At 40.3% G+C, this 21,889-nt stretch overlaps 1 long non-coding RNA gene across 1 annotated transcript in view; it reads right to left on the reverse strand.

Annotated features, from left to right (window-relative positions):
* The window catches only part of LOC139363309 (uncharacterized), a 156,863-nt gene that overhangs the window by 76,320 nt on the left and 58,654 nt on the right, over positions 1–21,889 (reverse strand). Inside the window, exon 5 of the long non-coding RNA XR_011623381.1 lies at positions 4,134–4,260. This is a non-coding gene — a long non-coding RNA (uncharacterized lncRNA). The remainder of the gene's footprint in view (positions 1–4,133; positions 4,261–21,889) is intronic.

Here is a 21,889-nt window from a genome sequence, read left to right on the forward strand (position 1 = left end):
ACAAAGATTGATTTCTTTGTACAGAATATCTCAGCACCTTTAGTATGCTATTGTGAATTTCAAATTGGCAAGAGACAATTTCACCATGAAACTCTTTTATTATGGACACTTATTAACAACTCGTAAGACATATGCTCCACAATAAATATTAGATTAGACAATTACTATCTGTGTGGTTTCTATTCAAGGTGAGGCTTTAAGAAAAGAATTCTTAACATTTTCTTCAGTTCCATTATTTTTAGGTTGTACTACTTACTCAGCTAATGATAGTACTAAATGACAAATGAGACTACATCAGAAAAACTGAACCAAAAATGGGAAATGATATGAAGCAATTAAACTTTGGTCTAATAATTGACCAGAAAACCATCATTTGCCTGAGGTCAGTGCTTCCAAAAACAGTAGTTTCTGGAAAGTACTGAATGTGGTTGAGTAAAATTTTACAGATATGCGAGAACCCAGGGCAAATTGCAATTGAGATTTTGATGTGCTTAATCAACTTATATATAGCTTCAGAAAAATTACATATTTGATATAAGATTATAAATAAGAATTATTTACTTTATTATGCTATTCCCAGTGATAGGTCCTTCCTCATTAGTTCATGTATTAATATGCTCCCTTCCTTAAGATGGTCACCGACATCTCATTTCAAATATCAGCAGATAGTCTTTCTGGCTTATTTTTTTAAATGTAGCAATATGAGAAGAAAAAAAAAAAACTAAGCCACATAAACAGGCTGAGTAATGTGATTCTGAAATCTTAAAATCTACAAAAGGAAATATGAAAAACAACAAACTTTAAAGGATAATAAATTGTTCTCTTGCAAAGAAATGGGAAATGTTTTTAATCTCTTAACAAAGAAATACTTTCAGAAATGTAGATACAAATATTTTCCAGTGTTTTTGCTATTTAATATATGTTGTAAACCAAGATAAGCCCATAATGTAAGCATTGTTACTTGAAATATTTATATAAGCTTGAAATTTTTAACAAGGCAAATTTGCTTCATCTCTTTGAAATATAAATATACTTACATATTTAGTTACCAACCCAAAGGTGTGAGATTCAGGGGTAGAGAACAAGAATGGCTGGCTGTGAACTAGAGGCTTTTGCTAGAGCTATCAAAAGGAAATTCCTAGGAATGTTTTCAACTCATTTCATCTTAGAACAGGAAAGTCTGACTGCCTTAAACACACACATGTATATATTTGTGTGTATATGTATATATGTATGTGTATGTATATATATGTCTGCGTGTGTGTGTTTCTTTTTATATGTTCTGCTCCTTGGTTTGTTCACTGAAACTTTCTTGGCAGTTAAGCCATATCAATGTCTGTAAAGCTGCCTCATAAATTATTAAATGGCTGCTTAATATACCATCGTATGGCTATTTCATCATTTACTTAACTGTTTAACCTAATAGTTGTCTGCTTTAGGACATTTACATTTGTTGGCTTTTTTGTTTTTGTTATTTTGCTATTACAAAAATGTTATAACAAATACATCTGTACATACTAGACATATTTGAATGTTTCTGAGTATACGTATATGAAAAATTCCTAAAAATAAAACTGCTAAACAGAACATGTACATTTTTAAGTTAGCTAGATATTGCTTAAAACAAAAAAAAAAAAAAAAAAAAAAAAACCAGAAACTGTCCTCCAAAAAGGTGTCTCAGTTTGCATCAGGACCAGCCACACTTAAAAGGGCTTATTTCCCCCACATGGATCTGACTTTATTTCTGGACTCTTGCCTGTTCTACCAGCATGTATCACACTACTAAATGACTGTAACTTTGAGACGAGCTTTATTTTTTCTAGGTTGCGTGAGTTTTCTTATGCCTTCCCGTCCAAATTATTCTGGCAATTCTTGAATGTTTGTTTTCTCACATGAACTTTAGAATTAGTTTGAATAGATCCAAAAATGTAGAGAGAATTGATCTTTTTGTGATATGGAGTTTTTGCTCCTCTTTTCTAGATTACTTTCTCATCCTACCTTTGAGGAGAAAAGGAACAGAGAAGCAGTTCTTTCCTATGCAGCTTTGGCAAATTACATTTAAAGTTTCTATTTCCATAGAGAAAGTACACATTTTTGAGTCCCAGAAAGCTAGGGAAAACTACTGGCACTTTTGAAGCATTCTGTGGGATTTAAATGAATTTCTTTTATTCATCAGTTGCTTGCATTCCTATGTGGGGCACTGAAACAGAGAGCTGCTCATATAGCAAGATAACCAAAGGAGAAATTCTTTTCTGTTGTATTCTCAGAGATATAAGAAACAAGTATTTTTTCCCTTCTTCACCTTAAGACAATGTTTAAGCTTGAGTCCCAAGTCTGATCTTCTCTACCACAAGAAGTAATTCATGACTTTGGTGCTCAGGGGTAAAAATAGATCGTGTGAAGTCCCTTGATGACAAGTCTTCACCCAGGCTTTGTTTGGGAATCTGAATTCATTAAGAAAGGCTGGTGCTGAGGGTTCAGGTAGAGGAAAGAACCTGTCCTACTCTTGAAAAGATGAACATTCTTTAAAAAAAAATATTGCCATAGGTTATTGGGGAACAGGAGGTGTTTGGTTACATAAGTTCTTTAGTAGTGATTTGTGAGATTTGGGTGCACTCATCACCTGAGCAGTATATACTGCACCCAATTTATAGTCTTTTATCCCTCACCCTGTTCCCACCCTTTCCCCCTGAGTCCCCAAAGTCCATTGTATCATTCTTATGCCTTTGCATCCTCATAGCTTAGCTCCCACTTATGAGTGAAAATATACTATGTTTGGTTTTTCATTCCTGAATTACTTCACTTAGAATAAAAGTCTCCAGTCTCATCCAGGTTGCTGCAAATGCCATTAATTCATTCTTTTTTATGGCTGAGTAGTATTCCATCATATACAGATAGATAGATAGAGACAGATAGACCACAGTTTTTTTTTTTTTTAGACAGAGTCTTGCTCTGTTGCCTAGACTGAAGTGTAGTGGCACAATCTCAGCTCACTGCAACCTCTGCCTCCCAGGTTCAAGTGATTCTCCTGTCTCAGCCTCCGAGTAGCTGGAATTACAGGCAGCCACCACCACACTCAGCTAATTTTTGTATTTTTAGTAGAGATGGGGTTTTGTCATGTTGGCCGGGCTGGTCTTGAACTCTTGACCTCAGGTGATCTGCCTGCCTCAGCCTCCGAAAGTGCTGGGATTACAGGCATGAGCCACTGTGCCCGGCCACACCACAGTTTCTTTATCCACTCATTGATTGCTGGGCAATTGGGTTGGTTCCACACTTTTGCAATTGTGAATTGTGCCACTATAAACATGCATGTACAAGCATCTTTTTCGTATAATGGCTTCTTTTCCTCTGGGTAGATACCCAGTAGTGGGATTGCTGGATCAAATGGCAGTTCTACTTTTAGTTCTTTAAGGAATCTCCACACTGTTTTCCACAGCTGCCGTACTAGTTTACATTTCCACCGGCAGTGTAGAAGTGTTCCCTGTTTACTGCATCCATGCCAACATCTATTTCTTTTTTAATTTTTTTCATTATGACCTTTCTTGCAGGAGTAAGGTGGTATTGCATTGTGGTTTTGATTTGCATTTCCCTGATCATTAGTGATGTTGAGCATTTTTTCATAAGTTTCTTAGCCATTTGTATATCTTCTTTTGAGAATTATCTATTCATGTCGGAAGGATGAATATTCCAAGACTAGGAAGGGAGCAACCCAGTGGGAGGCATTCCCTCTTATAGCAAAGATTCATGCCCCACTTCCCTGTTGCACTTGATAGGGGAATGACTGTGGGATGTCATGTCTTAGCCCAGTTTTCCATAGAGCAGAACCTAAGGCAAAGATTAAGGTGGTAAGACTTTATTTAGGAGATGCAAATAAAGGTAAGGAAAACAGGGAGAGGAGGCTGGGAAAGATGTGAAACTACATAATGCCATAAGTTAATAGCTGGATACCATTTCATAAATCATGAAGAGAGATTGCAGGCTGCTCTGCAAGTTTGTTCATCTGGTATGAGAGTCTTTTCCAATATGGTCTGCAAAGAAGGAATTGTACCTTATAGCCATCCACAAGAACCAAAGAACAAAAACAAAAGCAAAAAACAGGTTGTTTTTCCTGGCTCCTCCTGTCTCCTACTTACCATTGGTCAAGGTTCACTCCATAAGGAGCTAACACTCCTGAACTTTGGTATTTCACCACTGTGTAGCCTGTCGGTGGCACTCAGGCAATCAAATCCCACACACTGCCAGATGGTGTACCATTCAAACCTGAAACAGAGGGGCAATGAGGTTCAGGTGAGGCACCAGCCAAGCGAGATAAAGGAGAAGACAATTCGGAGAATCTGAAAAGTTAAGGTTTAGTTCCCATAGAGAGGAAGGCAGAGCCTGAAAGCAGCAGTGGCAAACACAGTTGCAACCATGCTTCAAAGTCTCATTTTTTTATATAGGTCCGTGGATGATCCTACAGATTCACAGCCTGCCAACCTTAGAGACTGGAGGCTCGAAACCATATTTAATTTGACATTTTTAAAGTAAAGTAATGTGGGATCTCTTACTATTAAAACGTAGAAAGGAAAATTCTATCAGAAAGGAAAAATACAGCATAAAAATATAGCATATAGCAATCACTCATTTTGCTACTTTAAATTTCTTTCAAATCCTCATTAACCTTCCTGAAATTATGTGTGTAAAGACAGTTATAATCTTGTTGACAGTTCCCACTTTAGAGGAAAGGAACAAAAACATCATATCATGAAAAGAACTTAATGTCTGTCACCATTCTTACCTTCACTTAACTTTGAGATGTTACCTCTGCTTTCTAAAGAACAGTGACTTAGTTTATGTTCCACTGAGAACTTAATATATGCCCAATATTGTGTAAAATGCTTTCACTCATATTATCTTTTTTTTTATTATACTTTAAGTTCTGGGACACACGTGCAGAATGTGCAGGTTTGTTACATAGGTATACATGTGCTATGGTGGTTTGCTGCACCCATCAACCTGCCATCTACATTAGGTATTTCACCTACTGCTATCCCTCCCCTGGGCCCCCATCCCCCAACAGGCCTGGGTGTGTGATGTTCCCCTCCCTGTGTCCATGTGTTCTCATTGTTCAACTCCCACTTATGAGTGAGAACATGCAGTGTTTGGTTTTCTGTTCATGTGTTCATTTGCTGAGGATGATGGTTTCCAGCTTCATCCATGTCCCTGCAAAGGACATGAACTCATCCTTTTTTATGGCTGCATAGTATTCCATGGTGTATATATGCCTTGATCCTCATAACAATCCCTTGCGGTAGAATTACTTGCCTACATTTTATAGATTCTAAGTGTAGAAAATGGGATCTTAGGGAGAATGAATAGTTCAAAGTCACACTGATGCTAAATGGCACAGACAGATCTTAAGAAGAAAAGGGAAGAGGAGGAGGAAGAGGAAGAGGAAGAAAAGCACTAAAAATAATAAATCATTACTGTTCACAGTGAAGAATAGGAACCACATACACTATTTTCATTTACCAGCTATGAACTTTAAGAAAAATTCACTAATTTAACAATAACTTTGCATTCAATAGAGTTAATCACATGGAACTACTTTTTCCTCTCAACAAGGTAACAGCATTTAAAAAAATAGAGGCCTGCCGTGGTGGCTCACACCTGTAATCCCAGCACTTTGGGAGGCCAAGGCGGGTGGATCACGAGGGCAGGAGTTCAAGACCACCCTGGCCAATGTAGTGAAACCCCATCTCTACTAAAAAAAAAAAATACAAAAATTAGCTGGGCATGGTGCCGGGTACTTGTAATCCCAGCTACTCAGGAGGCTGAGGCAGGAGAATTGCTCAAACCCAGGAGACGAAGGCTGCAGTGAGCCGAGATCATACCACTGCACTCCAACCTAGGTGACAGAGCAAGACTCCATCCCGAAAAAAAAAAAAATAGAATTAACTCACGACTTTTTCTAATACTCTAAGTAATTGATAAATGTGTCATCTGGAGAAGTCAAATGTAGATCACAATCAGACTCAGGAATTGAAATCTTGGAATTCGATCAAGTTAAATGTTCTCTATTTGTTGCAGATAAATTCAGTATTAATGAGTAAAAAGAGACTCATCTTTTCTGCATGCCTATTTTTTAAATATTTATTGCATATGTACTTTGTGTCATATTCTGAACCCTATTGCAGAGACTCATTATTATCGGAGATGATGCTGAAAGTGGGGCTTATTCTTCCTCCACATTTGTCTAGAAAGGGCAGTCACAAACATGTTAATGGATCTGAGCACAAAAATGAATCAAAGAACACAAGGACCATCATTAATATTTAGCACAATTGGAGGAGCTTCCATTTACATAATTACCTGCCATTATGTTTGTGTCACAACTTTAATGTGGCACAGAGCAGTCGCTGCAATGTTTTTTATATTTTTAGAAAAATGCTTTCAACTGTGGTAAAATTGTCTTGTAATTGGGCTTAGAGAGATGTCCTTCAGAGTGGCGCCTTTGACCTTCTAGAAAGGGCAGGAACAGTTTTAGTTTTGTATGTATAAGCCCAGGAAATGAAGTGCATTATTTGTCAGCACAAACTCTATTGCACATCCTACTCAGCCATAAAAGGTTTTCAACAAACACAGGCAGATGCACACAAATGCAGTAAATTCAACATATTGCTCTGTTTCAAATCCAAAATAAGAATACTTCTTTTTTTTTGAGAGTCTCACTCTGTCGCCCAGGCTGGAGTGCAGTGGTATGATCTCGGTTCACTACAACCTCCATCTCCCGGGTTTAAGTGATCCTCCCCTCAGCCTCCTGAGTAGCTGGGACTATGGGAACATGCCACCATGCCCTAATTTTCTGTAGTTTTGGTAGAGACGGGGCTTCACCATGTTGCCCAGACTGGTCTTGAACTCCTGAGCTCAGATGATTCACTCGCCCAGAACTCCCAAAGTGCTGGGATCATAGGCATGAGCCACCACGCCCAACCATTGCCTGTTTACTTCTCACCCCCTACCGATAGACTGTAAGTCTCTCGAAGGAAAGAATTGGAACTTGTATCGTGTTATATTCCCAGGGCCTGGCTTAATACCTGAAATATAATAGCCTCACATTTGTTGAGTGAATGAATAAAAATCTTACTGCCCTCAAACTACCTATAAGTGATTAATATGTGACCGAATAATTTTTTAAAATTTTTATTGATCTGTGATAAACTAATTATTATTTCCATTTCCTTTTTTTTTTTTTTAATTGAGACAGAGTCTTATTCTGTTGCCTAGGCTTGAGTGCAGTGGCACAATCTTGGCTCACTGCAAACTCCATCTCCCAGATTCAAGCAATTCTTCTGCCTCAGCCTCCCAAGTAGCTGAGATTACAGGTATGCACCGCCACACCCTGCTAATTTTTGTATATTTTGTAGAGACGGGGTTTCTCCATGTTGCCCAAGCTGATCTCGAACTCCTGAGCTCAAGCAATTCTCCCGCCTCAGCCTCCCAAAATGCTGGGATTACAGGCATGAGCCACCACACCCGGCTTCAGTCTCCATTCTGACAAATGCCACGGGTTGATTTGCTTGACATCCTTCATGCTGAAGGCTGAGCAACTCACTACTCCACCTCTCAGCCTCTCCTGAAGGGAAGCAGATCTAGGAATGTGACCTTGAGAAGTTATTTCACCTTTCTGTGCCTGAGTTTCCTCATCTGTAAAATGAAGATGCTTATGAGTCCTTCCTCATGGTGGTGTTGGGAGGATTAAATATTGATAAAGCATAAATGATGTCTAGCACTAGGTCTGGCATATAGAAAATGTGCCATAAATGTTTACCATTGTAATTTGTGTTTGTTACACACAATTGACTGCCAACAAGTCTTGCTGTATTTAAAGTTTTCAACTGGGCAATTTTTTTTACTATCTTTTCTTCTTGTTTCCTCTTCAGTGAAATGATTGACAGAATTGAAGTAAACCATCTCTCAGGTTTTTCAGCTCTAAAATAGACTGTAAGGTCAGTTATGGTGGCTCATGCCTATAATCCCAGCACTTTGGGAGGCCAAGGCAGGCAGATCACCTGAGGTCAGGAGTTCAAGACCAGCCTGGCCAACATGGTGAAACCCTATCTCTACTAAAAGATACAAAAACTATCCAGGTGTGGTGGCACACCTGTAGTCCCAGCTACTTGGGAGGCTGAGGCAGGAGACTCGCTTGGACCCAGGAAGCAGCGGTTGCAGTGAGCCGAGATCATGCCACTGCACTCCAGCCTGGGTGACAGAGTGAGAATCTGTCTCAAAAAAATAATAACAAAATAAAATAATATAAAAATAGATTGTAAGATGTGTCCAGAGAGCTGTGCATCTGTGGTAACCCATAGTGAAAGGCAGGCAGGATGGGAGGAGGTGTTGAGGATGGCATATGGTAGATATGAACAGGGAAGGAGTAAACCCCAAAGCATTTTCCAAAAGAGCAGTTAAGGGGCATTAAAGGCAGGAAATGGATCAAACAACGACCAACAGAAAGCATTGCTTCTCCATTTCTTCCTACCAAATATTTTAGCCTACCTGAGAGGAGATACCCCTCAAGATAACTTTAACCTTTTAATATTTATAATGCCAATTCTAAGCACAGGTAAAAGCAGACAATATACAACAGTTTGTCTCCAGTCTCACCATGGAAGTAGCTGGAAGGATTCGAATGAGGGATTTAGAAAACCACTGTCTAATTAAGCTAGGTATTTTAGGATTGCATTTGGCTGCATGGAGCAAAAATGAACCAGAGTGGCCTAAACAAACAGGAAGCCCTGAATCACATTTTACCAGGACGCTAAGGGTGAGGAGACCAGAGATGAGACAACTGTTCAGGGAACCAAGCTCTTTCTGTATCATGCTTTGTCGACCTTAACATGTGACCTTTCTCTTTATGATCATAAGATAGCCTCTGTATTTTCAGGCATAAATTTATCATTCCAGGAAGAAAGAAGGGGGAAGGGTAAAGAACAAAAAATACATATCAGCAGAGTTTCCCTCCTTTTATTAGAAACAGGAGGGTTTTATTCACTGGATTCGTTCTTACATTTTATTGGCTAAAATTGAGTAAAATGGCCAACCTCACCTGCAAGCAATTCTAGGCACATAGCCAATTAAGCAAAACGATGAAATTCACTAAAAAAAAAATATGGAGGAAATAGACATAGCATAAGAAACGAGCATGTTTACCATCGACCTTCTAGTCAATAAAGTAAATTAGGCTTGACTAGCACACAATGAAACATATACTATATGTTTTGTCTGGTGATAGCTAAAATTAGATTAAGATGAATAGGCTGACAGTAATCTTATATAACAAGACAACAATCTTATATTGCTTAGAAAGTAGCTAGGTCTCATCTTCCCCTTCTAGTCCTTGATCTCCCTTCCATCTGCTGTTCTCCATCTAAAAAAAAAATGTTGTATCCAGCACATCAAAAAATCCATAATCTCTGAGTCATAAAACATTTTCAAATAGACTTGTATGTTGTGTTATTTATCATTTTTCAACAGCTTTAAAGTTTTTCTATTCATTTTCATCAGTTTCATCACATAACACATTTCTACGTTAAATGTATCACATTGTTTCTCAATTTTTCTTTTCTTTTCACCATCACTATTCTGAGGCTGAGAAAAGTAAATGTGCCCTATCTTTAGGTCCCTGGGGATTCCAGATTGTGGCCTATCACAATTACTTTTTCTTTCTGATAGCTCGTGATACATGCTCTAAAATACAGATGGTTCAATGTAGAGAATATACATGATAGAGGAAATCTCCAGAAGTAAGAATATTGTGTTGACTTTAAAAAGGAAAATAAGTGAAAAAACATGAAAGCCAGCAAGTTTTCTATGTATAGACATGCATCTAATTCAAAATATTTGTACAAGTTCATCTAGAAGATATTCAAAACATAACCAAATGAGATAGCCCTGAGTATCCAAGGCTCAAAATTGTTTTAAACAAGAAAATATCCAGAAAGTTTAAAGCCAAAATTCTTACAGCAAAAATTGTTGTTGGGCTTGGAAAGTCAAAGTAACATCACACAAACAGGAGAAAGGCTTTGTGCAAAGGCTTGCTGCAAAGCAGGAAAAGAAGTTGGCAGTTTACCCTTATACTTTAGGTCGTTGATCATTTCCCAAATCATTAACTTAGGCAAAGTTTCCTGTGCAAATCAGATTCTCTCAATTTCAGGAACTATCTAAAAGGCTCTAAGTGCTTCTTTACACAATCAGTAAAATTATACAGAAGGTAAAGGGATGATGATCACATCATAATTTGATCAAGATTTTGCTTAGATGAGGAAATATGTTTAATCTCCATTGGAAATCAGTCCCATTAATATAGAAAACAAGTTTTCAGATTGTTGATAAAAAGACAAAGCAACCTGTAAAACCATAGTTTGAGGCTGAGATAGGTATCAGTTAGGAAACCACTCACACCATTTTATTCAGTATATAACACGATAAGCAGTTACTTGAACACCAGGGAAGGTGTGCCCTGACCTCATGCCTTCAAGAACTAAGAAATATATGTTCTTGTTGTTCTTGTTCCTGCTGCTGTTATTAACCTTTGAATATTCGTTTCAGTTGCTGAGTAAAATGCTCTTAGTTTCTCATTCCAGAATCTCGAGGCAAAGTATATCTACTTTGAAAACATAATTAGTCAACGTCGAGAATCAGTTAAAGGAAACTAATGACACATTTGTCCAGATTGCATGCCAGGATGGCTGGTTGAAACCAGCATCAAGGAAATCAAAGAACTTACTCTGTTAATAAATAGAGGAAAAACAATGAGAAATGCTATTAAGCCACTAACCCACTGGGAGGAATACATTGAACAGGACCAAAAGAAATGCCAATCAGAGGGAATAAAAATCCACAATCATTTTTAATTGGCTGAAGAAAATGAAATATAGTAGTAGATTACAAATGATACAGTATTTCTCCTTGCCCACTACCAGATTTCCTCCCTCAAAATGCAACCATTTATATTTTAAAACACATATTAACATCAAATCTGTGCTCCCAAGTTACCCATGCTCACTGTGGAAGAGACAATTAACGTTCATTGCATTTCCCAGCCTCCCTTGCAGTCAGGCAGAAATCATGTGACTGAGTCCTCACCAATGGGGACGTGAGTTGAAGTGGCGTGCCCTGCTGGTCCAAGGCATTTAAAAGTGTTTGTGTATTCAAGCAAATGAAATGGCAAAAATAAGCAAATAAATTTTTAAAAAGTAAAAAAATTAAAATTAACAAAACTTAAAAGTATTTGTGAAGCCCAGCACGGTGGCTCACACCTGTAATCTTAGCACTTTGGTAGGCTGAGGCAAACAGATTGCTTGTCACCAGGAGTTCAAGACCAGCCTGTTCAAGACAGTGGGATGCCATCTCTATGAAAAATGAAAAAATTAGACAAGTGTGGTGGCACACACCTGTAGTCCCTGCTACCTGGGAGGCTGAGAAGGGAGAATCACCTGAGCCCAGGAGATTGAGGCTGCAGTGAGCCATGATCACACCACTGCACTCCATCCTGAGCGACAGAGCAAGACCCTGTCTCAAAACAATAAAAATAAATAAAAAATAAGAGTGTTTGTGAGTTCTCCACACTCCCTGCTATCTGTATGATTAGAAGCAAAGATCATCCAAGATTGAACAGAGTTTTAAGGTAAAAGCGGCTCAGATCCTTGAGTCACCATTGGAGGAGAGGCTCTGAGGAGACTTGCCCAACTTGTCTCATACCTGCCAAGGAAAGAATGAAGTTGCGTAATGAGATTTGAACTTATTTGAGTGTGTCCTCACGTTTCTCTTCGTTTAGAAGAATGAATGTTGGCATTATATGTATGAAAATGGACACTGCTTTTTTCCCTCTCTTTTTAGGAAAAGAGTAAAAGAATCTACCAATTTGGCAAGTGGGAAATGGATTAAATGCTCTTTGCCTTAAAATGATTAAACAATAATAAATTCTTGCTTTGGTAATGTATTTAATAGCATGACTGGTCATATACAAAACATTGGTATGTGAATTCATTAAGCAAGTACCTATTCAGTGCCTGCTGAGTGTCAGGTTCTGTTCTAGGCAGTTCTAGAGAACAAAATGAAGTAAGATCCCTGCCCTAAAGGAGCACACATTTTTGCCAACTGTCAAATTATCTTTCTTTTTTCTTTGAGATGGAAGTCTTGCTCTGTCACCCAGGCTGGAGTGCAGTGGTGCGATCTCGGCTCACTGCAAGCTCCGTCTCCCGGGTTCACACCATTCTCCCGCCTCAGCCTCCCGAGTAGCTGGGACTACAGCCGCCCGCCACCACGCCCGGCTAGTTTTTTGTATTTTTAGTAGAGACGGGGTTTCACCGTGTTAGCCAGGATGGTCTTGATTTCCTGACCTCGTGATCCGCCCGCCTCCACCTCCCAAAGTGCTGGGATTACAGGCATGAGCCACCGTGCCCGGCCGCCAACTGTCAAATTATCTTAAATCAACTCCTTTTAAATTGTTTTCTCTTGAAGAAATTTTTTTTAATAAGCTATTTTTCCAATCGTTCAAATGTTTATATTCACCATGATCTTTATCAAATGTCACTACCCTCTCTATCCTTACCCCCAAAAAGAAAACGTGTTAAATATAGATGTCTTTTAATTTTCTATGAAATTACAGCTTTGAATCTGAGTAGTTACAACCATTGATATTTAGTGACTCAAAATTCTTTTTTGGTTTTTTTTTTTGAGATGCAGTCTCACTCTGTTGCCCAGGCTGGAGTCAGTGGCACACTCTCAGCTCACTGCAACCTCCGTCTCCTGGGTTCAAGCAATTCTCCTGCCTCAGCCTCCCGATTAGCTGGACTACAGGCGCATGCCACCACGCCCAGCTAATTTTTTTGTTTTTTTAGTAGAGGTGGGGTTTCACCATCTTGGCCAGGCTAGTCTTGAACTCCTGGCCTAGTAACCGGCCCGCCTCAGCCTCCCAAAGTGCTGGGATTACAGGCATGAGCCACCGCGCCCAGCCCAACTCAAAAGTTTTTAATAGTCAGTGCTATCATTGGTTCCCATGGGTGTTCTTTACCATGAAGATGGGGTAGCAGCAAAGTACTGACCCATGAACCTGACCTAGAAAATGAAAACTCCAAAGGAGTGTGATACAGTTTGGATCTGTGTCCTCACCCAAATCTCATGCTGAATTGTAATCTTCAGTATTGATAGTGGGGCCTGGTGGGAGGTGATTGAATCATGAGGGTGAATTTTTCATGAATGGTTTAGCCTCTTCCCTTTGGTGCTGTCCTCATCATGGTGAGTGGCTTCTTCCAAGATCTGTCTGTTTAAAACCATGTGGCACCTCACTCTCTCTCTCTGTCTTGGTCCTGCTTTTGCCATCTGACGTGCCTGCTCCCACTTCACCTTCTGCCATGAATATAAGCCTCCTGAGGCCTCCCCAGAAGCAGATGCTGCTATGTCTTCTGTACAGCTTGCAGAACCGTGAGCCAAATTAAACCTCTCTTCTTATAAATTACCCAGTCTCAGTTATTTATTTATAGCAATTCAAGAATAGCCTTACACAGGGTGCAACAAGAGGATGGGCACCTCACTTCACGAATCATGAGTAAGTCTCTGGATACATTATGTAAAGAAAGGGACTGGCCAGGCGTCGTGACTCACACCTGTAATCCCAGCACTTTGGGAGGCCGAGGCAGGAGGATCACATGAGGCCAGGAGTTGGAGAGCAGCCTGGGCAACATGGAGAAACCCAGTCTCTACTAAAAATACAAAAATTAGCCAGGCATGGTGGCACACACCTGTAGTGCCAGCTACTCAGGAGGCTGAAGCAGGAGAATTGCTTGAACCTGGGAGGTGGAGGTTGCAGTGAGCCAATCGTACCACTGCACTCCAGCCTGGGTGACAGAGAGAGACTCCGTCTCAAAAAAAAAAAAAAGAAAGAAAGAAAGAAGGAAAGGGACCTTTGAAGTAATGCCTTGCAATAGCAAGGCTGCTGGCCATTCCTGGTTTTATTTCAAAACCGTGGATACCTCCAGGAAACCTAGACAAGCTAAGGTGGCTTTAGGTTTTCTTGTTCAGCTCTGGTCCCCTCAAACATCATCATCTCTCTTTCTCTCTCTCCTAGCTCCTCCATGATGGGAGATCCAGAGTTGCAGGGAAGGAGTCCTGGTGTAATCAGAAACTTCCAAAAGAATCTCAGAACCTACTAGTCAAATGAGGCTCTGTACTCATCTTAAAACGTTACCTGCTCTATTCATTTTCAAGATCTGGGGCAAAAACTCTGGAAAGAAACAAATTCCCTAGGTGATTTCAAGCTAGAGAGGATCTTTGGAGCAATCCTGGACCCAGACCTAGCTCCTGGAACTGTAAAGATGCAAAGGGTGTTGCTTCTGTGCTGACAGGACCCTTTGCGTAAGAGACGGGAGCAGGGTCTGGCGTCTTCACCAGCCTCCATTAGCACAGGCATCAGGAGTACTCAATTATGGTAATATCTCATTTTAAAGAGGCATGAATCTGGAAGACAAGTAAATACTAGCTGGCTTTTGTGCCATGCCTTCCAAATGCTCTCTAAGGAATTGAAACAAATAAAGAGTTTGGAAGAGTGGATATGTAACTTCCTTATAAAGTGTGCTTAAAGAAGGAAAAGAAAGATGTGGCTTACTGTAACACATTACTTTGCATATTACTATAAAACCTGCCAGGTCACACCTTAATGATCTTAGTATCTCCCTCATGTTTTCTATCATAAGAAGTAACATCCTATTACCAAGCTTGAGTGTCTGTTCTGTTTCAATGTGGAAGGATCCAAATGATCTTGGTGAGTGAGTTCGTTCATCTGAATCGGCTACCTATTAAGATTCAAGTTCATAGGCTTGCTCTTGCCCTCAAATGCTAAGTCCTCAGAGACACCTTGCATATGTTTACCCTACATCAAAGATCAGGAGAGTGGAGGAGAACACCAGAACTCTTAATACAACAGAGAATCCCAAATTGTGTACGTGATGTTTTGAAGCACATTGACTTTAGTTTTGTAAGTTAATATTAAAATTGGTAGGAAAGGGAATTAAGATGTGTGCATGTGTGTGTTATCCTGGCGATTATAGCAGAAAGTAGATATTGTAGATAATGCTCTCTGAAAGCATGCAGAAGAGCAAGAAGTGAAGATTGAGTATGATATGCCATAGTATTAATAATAGTGGCCATCATTTATTTGGCCAGCACTTTATTTATGCTATCTCGTTTAACCCTAGCCATTTTTCTCACCTTTAGATAAGTAAGTGGGAGCTCAGAGAGGTTAAATACGCTCTAGACTCTGAAGCACCCAGCTAGGAATTGACAGGGCTGATATCTGAATGTTGGTCTTTCTAATCCTATAGCCAATACTCTTTCAAATACTCCGTAAATCCTTGCATTCCAAGCTCATTCAAGCCAAGATAATTCCCATAAAAGATAATACAAAATTGAGCAATTAGTGATGGTTGCCTCAGGTCTAGACTTTTGGTCAGACAAGGGTTAATAGCAACATCACCATGTGAAGTAAAGCGGCTGGCAAACTTGCAAGCTGGTGGAGAAGGAATAATTGCACATTGCAAGGCATTCAAAGAGAAGAGCCAATGGGATCAAAATAAAACCGGAGGCATTGTTGTTATGGCCCAACTCACCAAAGACTGATGAAGCCAACCTATGGAGCCCCTAACCTCCTTAAAATAGCCTCCTGCAGCGGGAGTGGTGGCTCACACCTGTAATCCAACACTTTGGGAGGCTGAAGCAGGAAGATCGCTTGAGGCTAGGAATTTGAGGCCAGCTATGGCAACACAGCAAGACCCCATCTCTACAAAAAATGAAAAAGAAGCCAGGCATAGTGGTGCCTTCCTGTAGTCGTAGCTACTCCAGAGGCTGAGGGGGAAGGATCACTAGTGCCCAGTTCAAGGGTGCAGTGAGTCATGATTGTACCACTGCACTCTAGCCTGGGTGATAGAGCAAGACTCTGTTGCTAAAAATAATAATAAATAGCATCCTGTTCTCCCCTAGACAGAAGCCACAAACCCAATGGCTTTGCCAGAAAGTCCATAGGTCAAACAGGCTCTCTTTTGATCTGAATTCCAGTATTCTAAATAGAACCTAAACCAGCTCAACAGGTTCTGACAATGTAGCAATCCCAGCAACAAAGTTGTGTAGTGTACCCCTTTTTAAAAACCCTATACAAAATAACCCTCATCCTTGCCTTCTCCATGACACTGATGGGAAAAAGGAGCCAAAGATCCCTGACAGTAGATAATCTACCCTCTCATCTCCCAGAGGCCACAAGGAGCACCTGTATCAGAAGGCAGGTGTTTCAGCAGTATGGATTGGAATTAAAAGGACAAATTACCCTTATCTCCCTACCAGGTTCAGAACAAACTGAGAAACATATACAAGATTCCAATGAAGGATCAAAAGATCAGTTTTATTGCTGGTGGAGCTGGATGAAGAACAGTTATTTAGACTTGATGCCAAAGGGGCTTCCTAATGGGCAGCCTCACCAAATGGACCGACTTTCTCCACCTGACTCTGCCCTAGGCCCAGCTGCAGGTTTCCCGCACCCACAGACAGAAACTGCATGGGAGGTCTGCCAGATGGAGATGAAAGCTACCACTCCTAGGCAGGGCAGCTGCAAAGGAAGAGGGAGGCACAGGTGGGCCACATGCAAAAAGTGGCTTCTGCCCCCATAGCTCCCTTCACAGGAGAATCATGGATAAGTGTCACTTTCTTGCTATCTCATCAATTAGATAAATCAGTCTTCCTCCTATGAGGTAGAGTAAATGGTGGGAAAAGCAGTCAGAGTTTATTGCCTTGCTATTATATTTAAAGTACACTCTTGGGCCAGGTGTGGTGGCTCACACTTGTAATTCCAACACTCTGGGAGGCCGAGGTGGGTGGATCACCTGAGTTCAGGGGTTTAAGACCAGCTTGACCAACATGGCAAAACCCTGTCTCTACTAAAAAATAAAAAAATTAGCTGGGCATGGTGGCGGGTGCCTGTAATCCCAGCTACTCCAGAGGCTGAGGCAGGGAGAACTGCTTGAACCTGGGAGGTGGATGTTGCCACGAGCCAAGATTGTGCCACTGCACTCCAGCTTAGGCGACAGAGCGAGAACCCATCTCAGAAAAATAAAATAAAGCACACTCTTGGACCAGCATGATCCCCTAGAAGCTTCTTAGAGAAGTAGACTCTTAGACCCATCCTTACTGACTTACAAGCTTCCTTTTAACAAAAGCCTCAGGAGATACGTATGCACATGAAAGTTCGAGAAGCAATGCTTTAGGAGAAGTTTTGTCATAGAAATCCCAGGACAAGACAAAACAATTTCCCTGACAGAAGCTTGAATAAGGTGACCAGTGGGACCAAAGGCCATCTGCGGTATTCCATAATGAAGTTTCACTTGGTGTAAGTGGCATAGGATTTTAACAAATACGAGTATTTTAAACTAGAGGTATGGTTTCAACTATCTCAAACTAAATAAAGTAACTAAATTCCTGCTCTGCTTTTGGTGAGCCCTTGTCGAGGTGAAGACCAAAAACAAAACAAAACAAAAACAAGGAAGAAAGTAACAGAATATGACTCCGATTATACTTCTTCACTTCAGAGCCTCCGATTTCAATCATTTCAAGAATTGAGAATCACCATCCGGGGAAAGGATCCATCTAACAGATCTTGCTTAGTGTCCATCATATGGAAAGTTCTTGTGGCCAACTTTCCGGCCTCACTGAATTGCTCAAACATGGTCTTTATTTTTTGGCAGTTCAGAGTTGGGGATATAAGTCGAAAACCCAGGTTGGGCACAGTGGTTCACGCCTATAATCCCAGCACTTTGGGAAGCCGAGAAAGGTGGATTGCTTGAGGCCAGGAGTTCGGGACCAGCCTGGCCAACATGGAGAAACCCCATCTCCAATAAAAATACAAAAAAATTAGCTGGGTGTGGTGACGCGCACCTGTAGTCCCAGCTACTTGGGAGGCTGAGGCAGGAGAATCACTTGAACCTGGGAGGCAGAGGTTGCAGCGAGCTGAGATGGAGACACTGCACCCCAGCCTGACCAACAGAGCAAAAAGCCGTCTCAAAATAAAGAAGAAAACCTACTTGATGACAAGTTTAGTGCTTATCAGCAGATTTGGCCATATATTGAGTGAACCCCAGTTACTCAATTCTTTGACAAACCAAGTACTCATTTTCTATCCTGCAAAGTGGTCAGAGATGCATTCAGTTTTGTGATTTTCATGTATAGCCATGACCAAAGAGTGCTTTTAGCCTTGCTTGTTTGTTCCTCCCCCAGATGCCAATTATTGCCAGCATGAGGCCTTTCCTCGCAACCATGACCTGCTTTGTGTTTGAGACATTCCTATCTCAGGCTGCCAGGGTCGATTTCCTGACTCTCAGTAAAAAGAAAAACTTCAGCCAAATTAAATTTAAAGGAGTTTTATTGAGCAATGACAAGAAGCGAATCGGGCGGCACCCAGAACCACAGCAGATGCAGAGAGACTCCAGTGCAGCCACGTGATAGAAGATTTACGGACAGCAAAAGGAAAGGGACACAGAGAAAACAGTAGTGAGGTACAGAAACACTGGATTGGTTACAGCTCAGCGTTTGCCTTATTTAATCACGGTTCAAACAACTGGCTACATTTGATTGCCCAAAATTCAGTGACTGGCACAGGTATGGGCAATGGTCGGTTTACACCTCTGCTTGTTATAATTCATGATGGACAGAGAAACATTTAGACTGAACTTAAATATGTAAGGAGGCAGCTTTAGGCTAAACTTGATTGAACACTCTTTTTAGCACTCAGCAAATGTTCCACTTTGTCACCAACATGTTCTACTCTGTTCTCTGAAGCCTGTACAGCTTGTGAATGGTTAGCTGACCATTGTTCGTGACCAAAGATGACACAGATGGGAGGATTGAGTCTCTATGACTGGTGCTTGCCTATTCAAGGGAGAGAGAGTGGAAAGAGGGTCTGGTTGATAAGAAGGGAGGTCATGGCTGGGGGCGGTGGCTCACGCCTATAATCCCAGCACTTTGGGAGGCCAAGGTGGGTGGATCACCCGAGGTCAGAAGTTCAAGACCAGCCTGACCAATATGGTGAAACCCTATCTCTACTAAAAATACAAAAATTAGCCAGATGTGGTGGTGGGTGCCTGTAGTCCCAGATACTCGGGAGGCTGAGAGAGGAGAATTGGTTGAACCCGGGAGGCAGAGGTTGCAGTGAGCCAAGATCATGCCACTGCACTTCAGCCTGGGTGACAGAGTGAGACTCCATCTCAAAAAAAAAAAAAAAAAAAGAAGGGAAATCACGAACTCCTTCTGTGAGAACTGAACTGGTACACACCACCACATTCAAAACGAGCCCTTCAGTTTACTTCACATTCCACTCGCTCCTCTGCTAAGAGTTCAGAACATTCTGATGCTGCTTGTGGCTTTTTCCTACAAAGTCCAGTGAAAAATAGTAAATAGCAGGGTGCTCACTATCATATAAGAATACAGCTTTTTTCAGTAACAGAACCTGTCAGCCTATTACCTTAGGGCATTTTCACAGTAAACTATTTTAGAAGCACACAGTGTAAAGAAGACTATGTAATTTTGACTTACTAACTTTTTTTTCTTAAAATGAAAATGTCAAAGGTCTAGAATATTTGGGAATAAACTTTTTTTTTTTGAGACAGAGTTTCCCTCTTGTTGCCCAGGCTGGAATGCAGTGGCATGATCTTGGCTCACTGCAATCTCCATCTCCCAGTTCAAGCCATTCTCCTGCCTCAGCCTCCCAAGTAGGTGAAATTACAGGCACCCACCACCATCATGCCCAGCTAATTTTTTGTATTTAGTAGAGATGGGGTTTCACTACGTTGGTCAGGCTGGTCTCAAACTCCTGACCTCAGGTGATCCACCCGCCTCGGCATCCAAAAGTGCTGGGATTATAGGAGCGAGCCATTGTGCCCAGCCAACATTTTCTTTATGTGCTGTTCTTTCTGGGAGATTTTCTTTGTTCTGGAAGTTATATAGACAGTTATACAATTCACCTTTGAAGCGGTACGAGCACAGCACAAAGAAAATTTGATGTTTGCTCACCAGGTATCTGATTTATTGGATCAATATAGGCTGTTTGAATAATCTGAAACCTAAAGAGCCATTTGAATGGTGGTTTGAATCAGTTACTCGGGCAACTAAACGAATGCTATAAACTTTATTAGGTGGAATACAGTGAGAAATTATTTAAATTAACTGCCTGTATTTTCTGAGGAATTGATCCTTTTTCATTTCATCTTAGGTTGTATAAAACAGCTAAGTTATCTACACCAAACTGTTTTAAAGTTTGGAACTGATTGTTTAAGATATTGAACTTCAACCCCAAGAGATAATTTTTTATCCAGAGAAAGCTATTTTTAGCAATAATAACCAAGCAGCTAATGGTCCATCCTCCAATACTTTGACATAATGCATTCCAATTACATTTGAGTAGATACTGCACTGAAGATATTATATAATTCAGTGCCATTGCCTGCTGGCCTTTATATGCAAACATTAATGTAATGGTTCCACTTAACTGTACATTTGAGAAAAATGCCCCCAAAATGAAAAGCTATAATCAAACTATTATTGGTCATGTCAGAAATAATGTATTGTGTTTGAGCAGAGTTTTATTAAGCTTTTTAAGTGGTTCATGTACATTTTCTCATTTGCTTTCCACAATAATTCTGTGAGATAAGCAAATTGGGTAGCACTAATTTTTTTTTTAAGTATAGTTTGGAAAATAGGTTCAGATGGGTGCTAGGACCCACCCAAAGCCATACAGTTAATGATAGATTTGGGTAGAGACCCAGGTCTTTTAGCCCCTTTTCCAATTCTATAGGGTTGTGACTTAGGTCCGGGGACATATTTCTCACATGATGATTGCGAAAGCCTAAAAGAAATGAAAACATTCTTGTTCTACTCTGAAAATGTCCTAACCACACCACCAAGAAATCTTGTTTAAGTAAAGTAGATGTATCAAAAAGAGGAAACTTTGAATGTTTTTAGATTGACAAAAATTCCTATGTAGTCTTTCAATATATGTCCCAAATAAGATACACTATCTCTTAGAGAGAAAAATATTACCTTACGCATATACAATCTTTTGTATTTCACAAGGCAATTGTATATGGTTATCTCATTTAATATTCATGATAATCCAATGGGTAGAAAGGGCAGATGGAGAAACAGTCTTAGAGTGTCTAAGTGACTTGCCCAAAGTTTCCAGGTGGCAAAACTAGGGAAGAACTCTGATACTTTAATTTTTTTTTCAACTTTTAAGTTCAGGGGTACCTGTGCAGGTTCGTTACATAGGTAAACATGTGTCATGGTGGTTTACTGCCCAGATCATCCCATCACCACCTAGGTACTAAGCGCAGCATCCATTAGCTGTTCTTCCTGATTTTCTCCCTCCCCTAACCCACCCCTACAACAGGCCCCAGTGTGCATTGTTCCTTTCCCTGTGCCCGTGTGTTCTCATCGTTCAGCTCCCACTTATAAGTGAGAACATGTGGTGTTTGGTTTTCTGATAACAACTTCCAGCTCCATTCATGTCCCTACAAAGGACATGATCTTGTTCCTTTTTATGGCTGCATAGTATTCCATAGTGTATATATACTCCATTTTCTTTATCCATTCTGTTATTGATGGGCATTTGGGTTGATTTCATGTCTTTGCTATTGTGAATAGTGCTGCAATGAACATATACATGCATGTATCTTTATAATAGAATGATTTATATTCCTTTGGGCATATACCCAGTAATGGGATTGCTGGGTCAAATGGTATTTCTGCCTCTAGGTCTTTGAGGAATCACCACACTGTCTTCCACAATGGTTGAACTAATTTATACTCCCACCAA

The sequence above is a fragment of the Macaca nemestrina genome, chromosome 5 (assembly GCF_043159975.1).
Source record: "Macaca nemestrina isolate mMacNem1 chromosome 5, mMacNem.hap1, whole genome shotgun sequence".
NCBI classification, from domain to species: Eukaryota; Metazoa; Chordata; class Mammalia; order Primates; family Cercopithecidae; genus Macaca; species Macaca nemestrina.